We start from the raw sequence: 20,767 nt of genomic DNA, 5'->3' as shown, positions 1-20,767 counted from the left end.
AAAACTCATACATAACTACCTACCTACTCGTAATAATACAGATGGACTAATGTATCATATGAACAACCTCCTCCTATTCATATTCATCAATCTTTAAAAAAAAAAACATCCATTGATACACCTCCCACCTTCTAGATCACGTAGGAGTTAACGAGTTCATAGCGGTCTCCGTTTAAAAAGTAAAAACTACTATGTGGTGGAAAATTAGCAATTAGTTGCTAATGCCTCGCGCACATTGACGACTTGGTTTGCATTCGAGTTTCACTTCTGCGTACCAATCGCGTGTTTGAATTAAAAATGACGTAACCAAACAGTCTTTTATACATTTTCGGAGTGAGTACTTATGGCAGTTTTTTTTTTTTTTTATTCTTTACAAGTTAGCCCTTGACTACAATCTCACCTGAAGGTAAGTGATGATGTAGTCTAAGATGGAAGCGGGCTAACTTGTTAGGAGGAGGATGAAAATCCACACCCCTTTCGGTTTCTACGCGGCATCGTACCGGAACGCTAAATCGCTTGGCGGCACGTCTTTGCCGGTAGGGTGGTAACTAGCCACGGCCGAAGCCTCCCACCAGCAGATACGAGTATGCACGGCGTAAGGCTTCGCTACTAATATAAATGCGGAATTCATGGTCCACAAACACAAACTATCACTTGACAACTCCAAAAACCTTCTAGACAAGAGTGGATATGCATTTTTTAAGTACGCGCTCTTATTTTCTCGTCGTCTCTGCTTATTATCAGGCGTGATTATAGACAAGGGCAAACCATATAATCATAAAGAAAGATAGGTACCCGTACAATATTTCCTTAAAGATAAGAGAGAAAGATTTTGGAAACTTTTAAAGCGCACTGGTTATTAGATATGAATGTGCAATGAACCTTGATATGAATGTACAAGGAACCTTACTCAAGGTAATCCTTGTTTTTGGCTGCTTTTGAATCAAATGTAGAATGGGATCTGTATCCCATAGTAGTCATTGACATTAATGTTTAGCTAGTGCAACCCCTAAGCCCAAGTTCGGTTTTCTCAAGTTTCAATAAAGATCGGTTAAAGTTTAAATTTAAATTCGTTTATTTCAAGTATGCTATCTGGAGTTAACAAATACTTTTGAAACATCAAGTCTGTCTATTTATAGTGACTACTACCGGTTCAGAACGTAAATCCTTCTAAGAAGAAACGGCAAAACATTCAAAGTATTGGTCATGAATTCCGCGGTCTGTGGTGATCCTAAACGTATACCGCAGACAAATTTCGCGCAGACAAACGTTTTTTACATATGCAATAGACACGTCTGTCGTAATCTGTCATCGGCAACCATGCGGTAAATTGCTAATTAGGTACTAAACATTTTAGAAATTTTTACTCGTAATTGATTTCTCGACCGTCCTAGATAGAAACTGGAAACGGGAAATGTGTCCACGTAAACATAATGACAGCCGATGATAATGAACCGTGATAGCCCAGTGGATATGACTCTGCCTCAGATTCCGGAGGGTGTAGATTCGTATTCAGCCCAGTAATTAAATAGGTATCACGTGTCTCAAACGGTGAAGGAAAAACATCGTGAGAAAACCTGAATACCTGAGAATTTTCTTAATTCTCTACGTGTCTGTCTGCCAATTCGCATTGGGCCAGCGTGGTGGACTATTTGGCCTAATCCCTCTCATTCTGAAAGGAGACTCGTGCTCGTCGAATATGGGTTGTTATTGATTATAATGAAACAATGAAACTGCCTTTGTATTTTTAGTAGTTTTGTCCCGTGTTTTAGAACCCGTATTTATAGGTTCTTACCTCTATCATGCTGATATTCATACCTGACAAACTTGACTTGACTAGACTTGACGTTTCAAAACTATATCACCATAAACAAGGTGAAAAATAGCGTATAGGCAACCTATCTATGTGGTTCTTCTGTTATAAATATTAATTTATACAAAGAATCTCGCACTGAATTTCATATTAACAAAATTTTATTCACTCGCTCTCATTGTGAGCGCATAACGTGAGCGGAGCGTAACGCAGTTTCTTGAAGTGTCACCCGGCAAACCAATTTATAAGACGTTGTCACGTCAAAAACTTCTAGTGAGAAAGAGTTACTAAGATTTCCCATGCAGAAATTTTAAGCAACTATACAACTTTTCAACTGTCTCCCATTCCTAATAAGTAGTTACCTACATTATAGAATGAGAACCATTGATTCATAATTTTTAAATTCTGAAAGTTTGAAAATAAATTAAGTAAGTAAATTTCAATAATGTAAAAAGAAACAAATGTATCGGTAACGATTATAAAATATAAGCACACCAAATTATACAATTTTTTATTTTATCAAAAGCCCGCTCCACTAAACGTTTATAAAACAAGATAATTATAATATTGCTTAAAACATATTTCAAACGAGACAATCGAAAAGAATTCAAAACACATTTTTTATGAACACCGAAAACAAAAATCTTTTGACTCAATCTAAAACCCTTTTACACTTCATCAAAAGTTTCCTTACAAAAAGCTTTCGGTATAGTGTAAAAAAGTCAAAAAGCTCTACATCCGTTGTCTAAGCTATTTTGATTGGAAAATAAAGGCCGTGACTAAATGGATAGTATAGCAGATGGGAGTACGTGGATTTGATGTTAGATAGACGCATTTTTTTGGTTTTCTAATAGCCTTAAGCCTTATAATATGCCATATGGAGCCGCTGGATGCTGGCGGCTCGAGACCGTTGTGCTTGGAGGTCCTTGCAAGAGGCGTATGTCCAGCAGTGGACATCCATCGGCTGATAATGATGATGACATGAAATTGGCGTTTTGTCGTACTGGCCACTTAGATCCCAGATCTAAGTTGGTCCAGCTCCTCTTTGGTTAGGAATTCCAATTTCAAATATATACCTACAGCTATATTTACTCATGCTTATGTGTTGTGAAATTCATTTGTTTTTTCCTCTTTTGGTTTTTTCTTTGTGTCTATGACATCCACCGTATACCTACTCCTCCGACCTTGCTTCAATAGATTATCATTCGAAATTTAAATAACTTCTGCAAGAGAAAAAGTTCAGCTCCGATGAGGCAGTCCAAAGCGCCTTTAAAGATTTTGTTGATTCTCGACCGAGTGGTTTGTTTTCCAAGTTAGCTCTTGACTACAATCTCACCTGATGGTAAGTAATTATGCAATCTAAGATGGAAGCGGGCTAACTTGTTAAGGATGAAAATCCACACCCCTTTCGGTTTCTACACGACATCGTACCGAAACGTTAAATCGCTTGGCGCTACGTCTTTGAAGGTAGGGTGGTAACTAGACCCGGGCGAAGCCTCTCACCAGCCAGTACAATTAAAAAAACCTCAATCGGCCCAGCCGGGGATCGAATCCGTCTTAAAACCGCGCGGCGTCGGCTAGTCGGATATAAAATACGTCAAATATTTAAAAAAAAATACCTACGCCTCGTTAGCGTCACTTTTTTCCAAGTTAGCTCTTGACGGTTAAAAAGGATTAGAATTAAATCCGAAGGGTTTTGGGTTTGATTCAGATACATCTGCTAGAATATTGTCGACTAAATAAAATAACTTCCTTTTAACAAGTATTCAAAGTTCAGTTTACATTCAAAACTAAGAATAGTGATTCCGAGTAGTAAAATTAGTTACTAATGCAATCAACTTACAGTTAGCGAAAGATTTTTCACACAAATATAGTCTGAGAGTAGTGAGTTCACTATGGGTATGTGTTCAATCCAGCTAGGGGGGGTCGACCAAGGCTTTCCGGTGCGGGGTCGCCATTTCAGCGACCTTAGGATCCCAACGTCCATTGGCTCTTTGAACTTATGTGGCCTGCCCATTATTTTGAGAGAGCCGCCACCCACCCCAACCAATTAGTGGTTGAGGCTTGTAGCTACATCTTTGCATAGTGGCAGAGCAAGATAATGTGGTAGTACTTCCCCGGAATAAATCGGACACAAAGAGTTCTACATCCAAAAAAAATGTACCCAAGTAGGTACTAAAAGCTGGTTACATGTCTACTTTTACAATGTTCGCCGGTTCTTACACTACTTTGGTATTGCTAAAAATGAATGAATACAGACACTCTTCAAAGTCTATTCCTAGATTAGAATTCTATTTTAAGCGAACACCTAATCTAGCACTTCGATGTGAAGCAAAAAGTGCAGTCATTGGTAGAACGTTGTAGAACAAGAGCTTGTGACTGCCTCACCTTCCTCAGTTTATAAAAGTTGTAAGTTTGTCAGTCCATGCTCTTACCATTGTAAGAAACGTTAGACTTACCATTGTAACAAACGTTCGGACCGTGGAGGCCTTATTTAGCAAATTTTAAGGGTTCAAACCTTCAACCGTCCGTCAATAAAGCGTATTTTTTTATATTTTTTCTTCGCTTATTAAGACAAATCATATCCTTAGTTGTCAATTACTGAGCTTCGTAATCTTTTCGAAAAATACAATTTCAGATCAAACTTTGAAGTGCTTATAGTTTTCATGAAGCTACGTATATGTTGACTGTCTCATGATATCCTGTAGAAAAATATCAACAAAATTACGTATTATGTTTAATTATTTAGACTCTTGAAGCCTGCTATTTCCTGATACCACGGCAGTCCAAACTCTACATATAGGTTGTCTCGTTGTTCAATAGAATTTAAGTTTTGAAATAGACTTTGAAGAGAACTTACTGTATTTATTAATTTTTATCAGCACCAAAGTAGTCTTAATAACTTTCAATTACAATAGGTATAAAACTATGGTTTGCTCCACAAATTTCAGAACATTGACCAAAAAAAATTTCTGGGCGATTAATAAAAAAACTATTTTAATTTAAACGTCCAGGATTTGCATCAATTTTTACACCTAAAGCTGGAAAGTAGAAAGTAATAAAATTTGCTTTTAGTAAATGAGCCAACTTTCAATACCTACAATGAAGAAGGTCTAGCACTAGCTGGCCCTAGTCCATTAATAAAAGATCGGCTACCAAGCTACGGCTATTGTGAGGAGCACACTACAGACCAAATGACTATAGTGAATGCTGTCTATCGCCTGGAGCGTTAGCTACTGTTACGATATACCTCACGACTACGCTCCTGGCCATAAATACAGTACAGAATTTTAAATAATTGTACTATAGTGTTTTTCAAATAGCATGGGTACGGTGACAGTTCGTTTCACTATTGAAAGTTTGCCGCGATTCACGATAATAGTACGTATTATGAACGTCATAAGACAATTGTCACCGCACCCATGCTATTTGAAAAACACTTTAATCATTATCAGATTATGATTGCACACATTTACTAATTTGGTCTTTATTAATTACCTATTAAAATAAACATCAAATCAACTAAGAAATGTCATCTAGCTACTGTATGATGTCCACGAAGGGTTCTCAGTATAGGCACCGGGTGACATTTGTTACATATAATCTCAATCTATACTTAATATTATAAAGCTGAAGAGTTTTTGTTTGTTAGCGCTAATCTTAGGAACTACTGGTCCGATTTGAAAAATTCTTTCAGTGTTAGATAGCCCATTTATCGAGGAAGGCTATAGACTATATATTATCCGCGTATTCCTCCGGCAACGGGAACCACGCGGGTGTTTAGTATATGTCTATTAACATACGTCAAAGTAAATTAGCTTGTAGGCCTCCCTTTGTTTAGGAGAGGAAATATAAGGCTAGGTATATTATCAGGTGGTGGTTGGCTAGCATAACCGTTTTACTGTTTAATAAATCTTACTTAATAATACACTGCCTCCTTTAACACAGTAATAGCTAGTACAGGAGGCAGGGCTTCAACTTATGTGATATGAAGTTTTTGATGAATATTATTTATAATAAATCTTTTGATAATTCAATATTACATTAGATAAATCTACGTATCTTTACGTACTTACCTACGTATTCAAAGACCAAAACTCAACGGTTTAAAGACTAAATAGTAACGGCTGCAACTACCTCGATTACCCTACATTGCAAACCGATTATTGGATATAAAACCGAATAAGCTTTAAGAAATCGATGTTTCAAAAAAGTGCATCAATTTACGTCTGCGGTTTTGGTTTGGTGCAGGTGCCTTTTTGTATTTAGGTAATCGAAAAAAGTAACGTTTTAACCATTTTTTTTTGCTTTTGCGTTTAGGCAGTTTAAATAGTTTAGGCCTCAATACCCCCTTTATATGCCTCAAAGGTCGCACTCACTCCTAACACAGTAATTTCCGACTAAGTTGGAGGGGAAAATGAATATTGGTCATATTATTGAAAAAAAATATGGTGAGAAAAAAAAACTGAGGATTAATAAATTGAGGGTTGATAACAATGCGTGGAAACTCTATACTAAGTTACATAAAAGTAGTAAATATCACTTGACAGCCCAATGGATATGACCTCTGCCTCCGATTCCGGGCTCGGCTCCGGGCCAGGGCATGCACCTCCAACTTTTCAGTTGTGTGCATTTTAAGAAATTAAATGTCACGTGTCTCAAACGGTGAAGGAAAAACACCGTGAGTAAACCTTCATACCAGAGAATTTTCTTAATTCTCTGCGTGTGTGAAGTCTGCCAATCCGCATTGGGCCAGCGTGGTGAACTATTGGCCTAACCCCTCTCATTCTGAGAGGAGACTCGAGCTCAGTGAGCCGAATATTTCTTGATAATGATGATGATGATGAAATATCACTTTATTTACTTATGCTATAAAGTCAAGGCTGTATAGTAGGTATAAAATCAATAGCAAAATAAATATCCAGATCAGTCTATTTGTAGGCAAGTGTTAGGAGTCGTTTTTTGTGGTCCGTTTCCTAACATGTTCTAGTTGGAAGTGTGAAGGCTCGCTCCGTACAAAAACTCCAATGGACAGAAGGCGCGACGAATTAGCGTGATTCAGCGCTTGTGCGCTGATTGAACCGACTACCGTGATGTACAGGGTGTGCCGAGTTTTAACAATATGTTACAATACTAGTGAATGACTGCTACTTCGTTTGTGTCGATTTTATTTAATTAATACCTATATAATTAAGTCTGCCAATCAAACTATTGGCCTAACTCCTCTCAATCTGAGATGAGACCCGTATATGAGTTGATAACGACGAATACCTATATTAAATGTATATCTATACTAATATTATAAAGAGGTAAAGTTTGTAAGTTTGTAAGTTTGTCACATTTTTTAAATGGAGTAATCTTCGGAACTACAGGTCCGATTTCAAAAATTCTTTCACCAGTAGAATGCTACATTATCGGGGAGTGTTATAGGCTATATTTTATAGTATGATATATATTCGCCGAGTTAACACAGTTTTTGTCATACAGGTCGGACTTAAAATCCTCTTAAGCAGACTTATTCGCTGCCTTAACCATTGTGTAAAATTGAAATTAATGTATGGAGGCTTTATGTATCTTTAAAAGTTCTACAAAAAAGTCCGGAACACCATATATCTATCTTCTATATATTAGCAGATATAGTACCTTTTGTGTTTTCAAAATTATTAATTTTATATACTTAGGTTTGTGTCATTATTTATGCTACTTAACTTAAATCCTTATCAAAAAAAATATTTAATAATCACAAGGATATTATGGAGATATAATTTGCCCTTTATAGTATGTTAATTAGTTAATAAAAAACTACTATACCGCTTTAAATTCCGCATTCACCAATACAGAGACAGGGTATTTAGGAAGAATTTATAGTTATTTATGAAGTGTTCATATCATAAATAGATAATAGATTGGTTATCTCTCTATGAGCTTTCGTGGTATGTGTAGTAAACATTAAAACTAACTTACACGAAAATATTGTAGAATGCAAAACTACTCAAAAATTCCTAAGAAGCTTGATACCTAAATCTTTTGAAGGTGGAAAAAAAACAATTTTCTTGTTTAAAATCTTAACAAATACTAAACCGTTGAAGGTCGGTAGTTGTATAGAAAATTAAGAACACGCTGTATATGAAACCACAAAAATAACACAAGACAAAACGTAATAGATCCATATATTCGAAAAGGGCGGACGATCATTCTTAAATCCGTAGCAGATTCTTGTACAAGCTTCAAACTTGTAGGGGTTGTCTCCGTGTATTAAAGTTCAAAATGCTATAACTATTTTCTTTGTGGTGTCAGGTAATCTCTATCTAACGATTGGTAAAAGCTGGTTGATAATATTTTGTGATTTTAAAACGTTAACGGTACCTACACTATAAAGAGTATGGATATTTTAAACATTCTTTGACCAATGCGAAGCTACAGCATCATTGAGTAACATAGGCTATATTTTATCCCCCGTATTCCCACGGGAATGACAATTCATCTAAGATATAGAGCTTGTCAAAGGAAGTAGGTACTATCATCATTATTATCATTATTAACAGCAGATGGACGTCCATTGCTGGACATAGGCCTCTTGCATGGACTTCCCAACAAAACGGTCTCGAGCCGCCGCTACACTTTCCGGTGCGGGGTCGCCATTCCAGCACCTTGGGACCCCAACGTCCATCGGCTCTTCGAACTATGTGCCCCGCCCATTGCCACTACATCTTCGTGTAGTAGGTACTATAGATATGCTTATATCGGTGTTTATGTCTTAACTTCGAAGGGCATTGTTATAATAACCTAACCTATTCCATGGATTATGTGACAGGTTCCTATCGAGACCTGCATATTGTTATTTTATTTTACAAAGTGATGATTAGTATGAACTTACGCCGCGTTGCATGAAGACGCTCATGCCTAAGAACCCCGTGTCTTTTTTAAACTAGTCAGGCATAAGTTTTGTGCCAATAAGTGAGTTGTTTATTCCACATTATTGTGAAAAATCTCACTTAAGTTTATATTCCAAAATTATGGTATGGTATTCATTTATGAAACTTACAATTTCAGAACAACCACATTATATAAAAGTTTATGTATGGACGTAATGAGATTATACTTAGTTGTTAAATTTACATTTTTATGAACCCGCAATCGTCGTTTACGCTGACAATATCGTGGTATGCGGCTATCGGGGCAACGAATCTTGTTGCTAGTAAAGCGACGGACACACCAGTGCGTCCGTTAGGTCCGTTATTGCGTCCAGTCGCAATTCTTCCTAAACCCTGCAAGTCTTGTAGGTACTAAGGTTAGATAAATGCGCCCATATTGTTACATACAACACATTACATATAATGCATGTAATATCATATGAGACCACTTTGTGCCGATGGTATAGTGCGTCCAATAACATTCGTTCTAAGACTTCCACAACTTGTACCTTACGTTATAGTAATGCGTCCAAGTTTCATTTACGGAGTTGTGCGCTCTATCTAAATTCTTAACCCTGGACGTCTTGTTATCTATCTCAATACGTTCATATTGCATCCATGGTACAAGAGTAGTCTAATCACAATTCTTACTGTATATTGAGATTTATACGGTAGTAAATTGATGCGAAAATCGCTTAGTTCGTTATATACGTTCACACTGTGCGTGATACTTCTACCGCGTTCATACTAAATCTTGTATGTTTTATATTATGCAGGTCGTATAATTAGGCAACGGTCATATTACGTCCATGCTATAGTGCGTCCAATTACATCTCTTTATAAAACTCTAAAATGACTTGACTGGTTTGATAATATTTTTTTTAACCGACTTCAAAAAGGAGGAGGTTTACTTACACCGATTACTCAAAGACGCCTGGACCGATTTCAAAAATTCTTTTTTTGTTTGAAACGGTATAGTCCCCATTTGGTCCCATTGCCATCATGTCAAGATCTGATGATGGAATCCTGGAGATATTGAGGGGAACTTTCGAAAATTATATGGGTATCTAGTGTGTTCGTAAACTTTTCCATTTAGTACCTTTAAGAAATACAAAATTATGAAGGTTTAAAATCGATCTGATGATGGAGTTATAAAACAGACGAGGGAACTCCTTGGCGATTTACAGCAGTTACCTTGTGTTTGGGCTTGATTAATTTGTATTAATGAGGACTTTCCACATAGATAGGTTGTGACTGTCATTTAGGGGTTTGGTGATGAAGACCAAGTACAATTAAGGGAACTCCTTAACAGTTTACAGTAACTACCTTGTGTTTGGCCTTGATTAATTCGTAATGCTGAGAACTTTCTACCTAGATGAGTTGTGTCTGTTATTAGGGGTCTGATGATGAAGACCAAGGTCAATGAAGGGAACCCCTTGACGGTTTACGGTAGCTACCTTGTTCTTGGGCTTGATTAATTTGTATTGCTGAGAATTTTGTACCAAGATGGGTTGTGACTGTCATTAGGGGTCTGATGTATTCGTTTGGTATGAAATTTTACACTAAAAATTGAAAAATAATAAAAATTTTAATAAAAAAAATACAATCGACTTCAAAACCTAAAAACGTACCCACTAAACTAAAAAGCGAAAAATAACATCATAATATGTTCTACCTGCTGATCAGTATGAAGTCGGTGCTTAGCCGGTGTTGTCTTAATTTAAGCCATTTCTGACAGGACCACATGTAACAACACTGTCTGCAAAATCTAAATCTATAAGATATTCTCACATGGCTTGAATTAATACATCACCGGCTTAGCACCGCCTTCATACTGATCAGCAGGTAGAACATATTATGATGTTATTTTTCGCTTTTTAGTTTAGTGGGTACGTTTTTAGGTTTTGAAGTCGGTTGTATTTTTTTTATTAAAATTTTTATTATTTTGGTTATTTGCTCTATGTATCTATAAAGCTTTAAGATAACAGAAAATTTGAAAAAAAATCCAAAGCAACAGTCGAAAATCGAACAAATTATGATTGTTAATTTGGGTTTTAAAGTCAAGGAACAGGCTAATTCACTAACTTTGACGTATGTTAGTCGACATATACGAAATTGAGATTCTATGTGACAAATAGAATCCGGTGCTTACTGACAACCCTTCGTGGATATCATACAGTAGGTAGATGACATTTGTCAGTTGATTTGATGTTTATTTTAATAGGTTGTCAATAAATACCTAATTAGTGAATAGACCAGTTGGTCAGCAACGACGTAAACATAAAACAAATATACAGATATATTTTCCATTTTCTTGTAAATTTAATAGACATTCCACTAGTGACCATCAATCAAGCGGGACCAGTCGGGATTAGCGGGACAAGTGTCCCGTAAATGACGAATTATTTCCCCCTTTACCTCATCAACGCACTTTTGTAGTGACCCCTGTTGTTTTAATTCTTTCTTTTAGGGTTGAATTGGCATCGGATAGGGGAGGGTTATTGGGTCCAGTGCGCTGTGTGATACGACTTATAATAGACTAGCGGATGCTGACTTCGAGTCACCATCCACATTTATCAGGCCTCTTTCTCTTATAGATTTTAGATTTTTGACGGCCTTCGTGGCGCAGTGATATCGGTGGATTTACAAGACAGAGGTCTTGGGTTCGATCCCCGGCTCGGCCGATTGGGGTTTTCTTAATCCGTCCAAGTCTGGCTGTTAGGAGGTTGCGGCTACCCACCGGCAAAGACGTACTGCCAATTATTGATTTAGCGTTTCGGTACGATGTCGTGTACAAACCGAAAGGGGTTTGGATTTTCAGCCTACTCCTTACAAGTTAACAAGTTAGCCCGCTTCCATCCAAGATTGCATCATCATTTCCCATCAGGTGAAATTGTGGCTAAGGGCTTACTTAAAGGAATAATAATAATAATAAAAAAGACTAGTGGATGTACAGTGGACTTCGGGTCACCATCATCATCACTATCAGACTATTTTAATGGTCTCTTTATGATAGGCCTCTTTCCTTATATGATCAGGGAAAATGAAATTAAGAACCACTGAGCAGTGCGGGTTGGCGGGCTTAGCTTAACACGAACAAAGCTGCGGACAAAAATAAAACCACAAAATAAGCTATATTTTTGAACGTATTTTTAAACCTGACCAAAACTTTCCACACAGGGGAAAAAAGATAAATCTTCATTTTAATATTTTTCATTTCTAACAATCCTAGACCACACGTGCTAGTCGAATCCTAGAAGGTCCATTATTAACTGTGGTGCTTTTGAGGCATCGATAAAGATAAAGCACACTGGGGTTAAACTGCAAGTTTCCAGACAAAAATACGGGAAAAATTCCTCTCCCGCCCCGGGCGCAATCAGCCGGTCCCTTCAGTCGATTATTGCAAATAACTATTATTTCCTTCGCCTTTCAATTGGCGGAATGTGGCCCCAACGGGTCTCTTTGTATTGCTAATTTCGCCAGCGCTAGTTTTCTCTATTTAGGAACTCTTAAGGAACTGGTGTTCGCTAACTCGATTTGATGTTTAATTCAATGAACTAAATAATAGAGTTTTGCATTTAACAGAGATGTAAATGAATAGGAAGATGCTTGGAACTTTTTAGAATTGATATTTGTTAATATCACACCAATATTATAAAGGCGGGATTACAAGGACTTTGTGTGTTTGTATGTGTGTTTATGTTTGTTCCTCTTGTACGCGTAATTAATAGTATAACTTGAATTCCACGAGGACGAAGTCTAATAATTCTAATAATTTAATAGATACATACATCTAATCGAAACGTATTAAATTAAAAAATATATCAATTCAAAACCTATAGGTACTTTTTACTAAATGAATTTACTAGTGTATGTATTTTACTAAAACCCTAACATACGTACATAATTGAAGAGTCTGTTTGGATGCTTAGTACTTAGCCATAATTTCAATTTTAACTCTCAATGCTTAAATTTATCTCTTTTATAAACGTTGTATATCTGTAAATATCTATATAGGTACTTTTACAAACTAAACAAAATTGACGAATGTTATGATATGTTAAGTACTTAATACCTCATTCTACTTCAAATCCCATGTTTCATATTCAGATGGGTCCCTGTTACAGTCCAAATCACAATTTTATTCATCACAAAACTGTCCATAGAAAATCCCGGTTTATTGCCTTTATGAATGAAACAATTTTCCAGTTTCGGTACGATTTCGGTGGGCAATTTGCTAAGCGGCCAACAACCATTAGTCATGCTTGTATCGACGCGTCGGGCAGATTGGCCATTTTTTGTCCACGTACGGCGAATCATTGCTCATTGGGGTGTAATATGGATAGATAGAAGAAATATACAATTAAATGGGGCTCACATGAATTTCATTAGTCATTATAAAGCTTAGAATAACAGTTAGTAGTTGTAAACCTTTAATAGTTTTTACTTTTATTTTTATTTTATTTAAAAAATAAGGATATTTTATGTACACATTTACCTACATGTACTTTTCATGTGTGTTTACTCGAACCAAAGAATAATTGCGGATGATAGCAAAATAAATAAATCATTATAAAATCATGATGAACTTCCGCAAAGTAACGCCTGCTTCTATCCAATATCCGAATCAAAGAAGTCAAAGGTTAAATTCCCGTCCAATGAACATATTTTACCAACTCTACCCACCCGAAAGGGAAAAAAGAAGAAATACTTTTCTTTATACTTTGTTTAATATTTTTCATGTGCAGAAATATAAAACAAATGAAATATTAAAAAGGTGACCATATTAAGCAATCTCTAACAGCCAACAAACCCCTGATGACTTGGACTTGAGAAGAAAGAGCGAATATTAGCCATGTCTATAAAACTGATCTAAATCCCTTAAATAAACAAAAACAAATAGTTTGATAAAGCCCTATAACTGACGTATAATCATAATACTTTTGCTGAAGTTTTTGTTAGCATTATTAAAATTTGAGATAATTTAGTCATCACATTTCTATGCCGTCACTAAAGAGTGTAGCGTGTAAAAAGCTCGAATTAGAATTATTTGCTCGTACCCCGATATTGCACAAAAACAGCTTATTCTACAAAATAATGTTTCATTAAAATAAGGCGAAGCTTGAAATTATTTCTTTTACAGTCTGGGATTTTTTATCTGTCGCCACGACTGAAAAATCTAATTATTGTGTATAAAACCAAGAGATTGGCCGACATCTGTTCTATATTTTTTTCTTTGAAGTTTTTTTTGACTAAATTTAGTAATATTGAGTCGTTTTGTATAGTTTAGTTCCGCCATTGCATCCGGTAGTGTCGACAAAGTAAATATTGGAATAGACAATAAATGTAATAAAGGCTCTAGTGACTTTGATTAAATAAATCGTGTTATTAAGTAATGAGTCATATCTTAAATCATACTTAATTAATAATATACTAAATTATATTGGGCTTCATAGTGTCTGACAGATAAGTAAGAAGTATTACATTTGTAAATGTACAGAAGCTGACCTATCCTGATCAATTTTCTAATACAATATGCATGTTATACGCACGCAATTCAAAACTTTGCTGCAACTTTTTACTGAATATGTCTACCTAGTATCTATCTACTAAGGAGACTATGCTTTGGAACTCTACAGTCTTGTCCCTCCTTGTTTTTCTACTGAACAAATATTAGAGGTTGTGAATTCTAGCATACCTATGTGGTTAACGTCCAGGTGATCCGGATGAAACATTTTGTTTCTATGTATCTAACTCGATAACCTGAATTGTAAATGAATGAATGAATGAAAGGTTCTAGTTGCTGTTTTTTCTGCGATCTGTCATATAAAAATCTTCAAAGCATTAGTGTGAAAACAGAGAAATAGTGTAAACTAGCATATATTGGCAAGTGTCTCAACTTAGTCCTCATCATTGCATATTAAAACGCATGATTGTAGCAAAGCTAATCACTCAGCCTCTAAAACACTGGTGTTTTAGAGGCTAAGGTTTGTTTGTGTAAGTTTGTATGTTTGTTATTCAAGCCGCAACTTCTTAAGACCGGATTTTTAAAAGTCGTAATTTCACGCAAAAGAAGTTGCGAGTGTTCTAGCTAGCTAACTAGCTGCCATACACTGATTTTAAGAAGAGACCTGACGCATTATCTAATCTGAGTTCAAGTGGTGTGTCTAAAACAACAAGTGTACAATAAATAATAATTTATTGAAACGTATCTGCTAATTAGCTCCAATTTGCACTAAACAAGCATTCAATCAACGTCTTAGCTCCCCACTTGGTATTCCACGCTCGTGCCAAAGGAAAATTGGATATGACGTGATTATTAAAGTCCGTCTAAAGAGCGGCAATTTGGCCAGCGAGCAAATCGTTACTCCCAAAGGACGGGGCAGTTTGGCATTATTTATTTTTGTCCAGAGTTATACGGTAAATGCACCACTGTGCTATTCGATAGAAAATTCTTATTTTTATGTAACTGATTGTCGTATTTTTATCTACTTATCAAAAACAAAAAGCCTTAGTTATGAAAAGTATATCATCTATACTTTAATATATAAAGCTGAAGAGTTTGTTTGTTTGATTGAACGGGCTAATCTCAAGAACTACTGGCCCGATTTGAAAAATTCTTTCAGTGTTTATATTATCCCCGTTTTCCCACGGGAACGGTAACCACGAGGGTAAAACCGCACGGCGTCTGCTAGTGGAATATAATTTGACCTATCTACACTGATGAGAGAGAGAAATGTGAATGAGTGCCCATTGATATTGTCTTTTCATTAGGAAATTTAAGGCAGGTACCTATTATAAAATAGAAACAGTTGTCAGTTATTTTGTAAATACCATTTTTTTGGCGTTATAAATTTTCAACTCAGATAAGTAAGATAAACCTAGCTTGAGGATAATTTTGTGGCATTGCATGGAAAAAAAACATGTCAGCAGAAGTTGGTGTTTTTGCTTGGGTTTGTCAGTATTTGGTGAATTGCAAAATAAAACAATTATTCATTGTTAACACAATAACTTCAGCCTGTAACAGGCTTTTATTCAATGCCTCGTTTCTTTTAAAACAGTGCAAATATAAAAAAAAAATCATACAGTTACCCGCACCCACCGAATTCCTCGCCGGCTGATAAGCCTTATCAGATCACCTCGCCATGACATCACCATAGCAGCGACCTGCCTCCGCCTAACTGTTCTGTGGATTACGCGTATACCTAGTCTCGAACGGTGCTATTCTTTAATTTTAATGAGTTATATCTTGTACTAATTGTATAAATGTCTTGTAATTATACTACAGACATGAAAAAAAAATGGAATTGACACTTGTCTTTTAAATCCAAAGAATAAGGGCAGAAATTATCCGACAAAAAACAAAAACCACTGACGCTGTGGCTCTAAAATTGAAATGGCAATGGGCTGGGCATATATCGAGAATAAAAGTCACAAACTGGAAAGGTCCACCTGGAAAGAGAAGCGTCGGCAGACCAACAAAAAGGTGGGCTGATGACATCATTATCAAAACAGGGCGAGAATCTCTCGCAAAAGATAGGAAGAAGAAAGAGGAGGCCTTCACCCGAACGGGATCCACATCACAAGAAGATAACTAACCATACTAACATTAGAATAAATATATAGATATAATTATAATTTAAACTAACACACCTAACAAACGTTTGAAATGTAAATTGATGTGGAAATAAAAGGCTTTATTTTTATTTTTATTATTATTATTATTATTATTATATCTTGTACTAGCATCAAGTGGCATGCAAAAGAGTGTTTAGCTAGAAGGCTTTATACGTCCATTTTATTTGTTGTATATTTTTCGCTTGACTTAACAACCATGCCTGATGGAAAGCGATACTGAGGTCTAAGAAAGCGTGCTTGCCTAGAAGATGCCTATTCATTGTTGCCTTGAAGGTGGATTCATTTTCCAATTACTTAGGTATACAAAGTGGAAAAGGAGATGGTCCATTTCAGGTCCAGTCTTGTACCCCATATCAAAAAAAAATTAAATATACAAAGACTTTATTAAAATCTAAATAAGTGAATAAATGTAACTAAATAAAAAAAAATAAATAAAATTAAAACCCAAGTTTTTGAGTTTTAACAAGATGGTTCCCCTATAGCAACTATGACATGACAATTGACAGCAAACGTCAAAACAATTACTGCATTGTAAACGTCATCAATCCACACTTATTACCCTTATTAGTGTTGTATTTCTTGGGAGAGAATGAATATTATTTCGCCTGGTAATAAGTAACAAAATACTTCTGGAAATATGACTTTCATAACTCCGTATTACTTACATGTCTACCCTTGACTCGTATACAAGCTAGCCTTGTATTTCTCTCAATAATAATCTCTTTTCTGTCATTGGAACCACTTTTAGACTTCTATAGTTAACAACCCATATTACGTTCACTGTTAAGCACTAGTTCTAATTAAGAAAAATAATATTTCTCAGAATGAGAGGAGAATAAAGAAAATCCTCAGGTATGTAGGTTTCCTTACAATGTTTTTCCTTTACCGTTTCAAACACATGATATTTAATTTCATGAAATGCACATAACTGAAATGTTGGAGGTGCATTGCCCCGGGCCGGATTCGAACATACGCCCTCTCAATTGAAGGCAGTGCTCATATCCACTGGGCTATCACATCTCACAGACTACTATAACCATTCCATAATTTATCCATCTCAATTCTACCCATTTTATTCGCATGCTTTCTTTCAACTTCTTTCGTTGTGCCAATATATAACTAACACTCTCGTCCAATTTTGTGTCACAACTTTTTTGAAAGCATCTCAATTCGTTTTTTTTTTTAGATTAGAATAAATTTTTGTAACAGAAAGGTACCGTAAACTGGCGTTGCCTCTATCAACACCTTTCCGAGGTCATTCAGAAAGTCGCTGAGTCACATTTAGCCCATCACGGGAGCTATCCCTTGAGACACCATTTATCCGGGATAGAAATATTTAGATGCTTTTAAAAGTAAGCTTATAGATAGATAACAAGCCAACAAGTCTGTTAGAGTACGACCACAGAGTAAATCCAAGACCAGAGAGAATCTTTACAAACTGTGTGCTGAAGCCGGTTCAACCTTTCAACCCATAAAAAAAAACAAAAAAGTCAAGCGTCTTTTTGACATCCGCTTAAACAAACTTTTTTCATAACTTGTATTTCAAAATTTAACACTAACAAAATTAATATAATAATCAATAATAATCAATAAAAAACTCCATCTTATTTCTTTAGTTTTTGAAAACAGTTTTTAAAATATTTAAAAACATATTATTGAAAATTACTGATGCGACGGTTCGTATCGTTCTGACAAGAGAACGTATTCGTTTTTGAATTTCACGGGCAGGGCATATAGTTCGAAGAGCCGATGGACGTTGGGGTCCCAAGGTGCTGGAAAGCGACCCCGCACCGGGGTCCAAGCTAACAGCTCGAAACCGTATTGTTTTGAAGTCCATGCAAGAGGCCTATGTCTAGCAGTGGACGTCCATCGGCTATTAATGATAGGAATGATAATGATGATGATGATGATGATGATGATGATGATGATGATGATGATGATGATGATGATGATGATGATTATGATGATGAAAAGAAAAGAGTTCAAGGCCCAGTATTAACAAATTTAATTATTTTTATTTATTGACAGACAGACATATCCACCATTTCAAGTAGGTATTATAAATCATGATATTGCGATCTTACAACGCCTACGCATTCTTAATATTACCTCTTTGATTAAGATTAAAGTAAGCATTAAGATTTTTTCTTTTAAATGAAGCAACCTTAATAAAACCAGTCTTTGAAAAATAAAAAATACGTAAAGTAAACCCATTTACTTACTAGCTCACGCCGCGCGGTTTTAACCGCGTGGTTTCTGTTCCCGTAGGAATACGGGGATAATATATAGCCTGTACCCTTCCTCGATAAATGGGCTATCTAACACTGACAGTATTTTTCAAATCGGCTCAGTAGTTCCTGAGATTAGAGCGTTCAATCCAACAAACAAAAATCAAACTCTTCAGCTTTATAATATTGGTATAGATTAAAACCTTATACCTGGTGGTATTGGAATGGCTTTTCTAATCGTTAGGCGTAATATTCGTAATCCGATCGAATGTTATGCTTGTTTTGCCGCCAATTTCCTTGTTTTTCGGTCAAGGGCATAGCCAAAAAGAAACTTTTTTAACGGCCTAATCTAAGCTTTGAGATCTAGATCTTTTGAATTGTACTACCCATTTGATGCAGTTAAAAAGAATTGATGCACTCTTTCTGGACAGTCCAAAAAACAGTCGCCAAAAAACGTTAGTCACGTTTGTATCGGACTAATTTTTTGTCAGTTTGGTAAAAAAAATTACAATAAAATAGTGTTGTGACTAATTTAAGAGTCCACGGCATTTTGCCGCACTGTCCGACGATGAAGAAAAAATATATGATTTTATATTTCTTTAGCAAACGTGACCTTTCTGGTTACGCGTGTTTGCGATTTTTAGCGTGGTAAGTGGGCCTTAGGTAGTTTTGGAATGAAAAAAATAATCGTGGTTTACCTTAGTTTATGGTAAAAAGACTTATAGGTTTAATGAAAGTTTAATATTTTTTATTAAAAGTAGATATTTATTGGCGGTTTAAATACAACGGTAAAGTTATTCTCTATATTCTCTCCTACACGACGTGGTATTTTATTTTCAAATACGTGCGATACTTAAGTCATCGTAACATTTTTAAAAGGTTCGAATTTTGATAATTTTTGGGGATTTTTGAGGATTTTTGGGGGCGTTTATCTATATATCTGGATGATATCATGATCGTTCGAGTGGTTAAAATAATTCGAAAGGTTCTATTATTCTATTACTTTAAAATAATGGTTTTGTTTTTGAAGAACTAAAAATTGGTAAGTACTCAAAAATGACAATGCTTAAAGTAAAAAAATTACATTTGAGCATTGTCTTACCGCAAAATCGTCATACATTAATAGGAGGAAAATAAAACCATAAATTTTAATAAATCAACCATATTTCCCTCATTCTTAACCATGACAATAGACTATGAGTAATACAAGGATCTTGATTAGCAATTGCCTAAAATTACGACACAAATTGTATACCTTTGTATGACTAAATCGGAATTCCATGTCAAATATTATTATGTGCATTGCACGTCATTACTATGTGCTTATTACCTTAAGAACACGGATAATGGTGTAAGCAATCAAATATGGCGTCGCTCATTATAAATTTATGAACCTTGATATCCAATTCTATTTTGATCCAATGATCTTAGGCAAAATTAGGTAGGAATCTCGGAATTTGAGATACCCAGCTGAATATCTGTATAAACTTGTATTTGGACATTCTAAGCTCCCATTCGCACGAGAGTTTTTTAACGGACCTTAAAATATAGGGTAAGAATAAAGGCGTATTTTCAAAGCCCAAAATTGAAAATGCAACACTGCTCGAAAAAAAGAGTCGTGTTTTAAAAACGCTAACGTGTGATTTGTGAATGCATTTTTTGTATTTGAACACTTTTTTAACGTCCGTTAAAAAAACCTTCGTGCGAATAAGGGCTAAAAGTTGTCTCAAAACCTACATATGGTAGGATCTCCGCGTCTATTAAAATTTGAGGACAAAAGTCACAATAATCGATTTTTTTGCAAATACCTCATTTCCTTTGGGTTTTTTCTATTTGTACCTATATTATAATTTTTCATCAATATTGTAGACATTATTTCAAAATGCTCTCTCAAACCACGCGTTCTCCGCTCTCTATCTTGAAACGATTCAACGTATAAAAAAAATATAGCGGAAACCACAAAGGAAATGAAATATTTGCAAAAAATCGATTTTTGTGACCTTTGTCTTCAAACTTTAATTCACGCGCATATTACACTGCCGTATGTTGATATTGAGACGACTTTTAGAATTTTTATACCTTGACCTACCTACTTCATATTTTCAAAAATAGAATTTGGACACCTAACATTTGCCCACATTATTATTTTTTTATTTATTATAATTAACCCTTAA

The 20,767-nt window shown here is 35.5% G+C and overlaps 1 protein-coding gene across 3 annotated transcripts in view; it reads left to right on the top strand.

The window, feature by feature from the left end:
• Positions 1-20,767, top strand: part of LOC112046576 (protein trachealess) — a 262,436-nt gene that overhangs the window by 175,048 nt on the left and 66,621 nt on the right. The window lies entirely within an intron of this gene.

This window comes from Bicyclus anynana, chromosome 22 (assembly GCF_947172395.1).
Source record: "Bicyclus anynana chromosome 22, ilBicAnyn1.1, whole genome shotgun sequence".
NCBI lineage: Eukaryota > Metazoa > Arthropoda > Insecta > Lepidoptera > Nymphalidae > Bicyclus > Bicyclus anynana.
The sequence above is the reverse complement of the archived record's forward strand: the minus strand, read 5'-3'. Positions and strand labels throughout refer to the sequence as shown.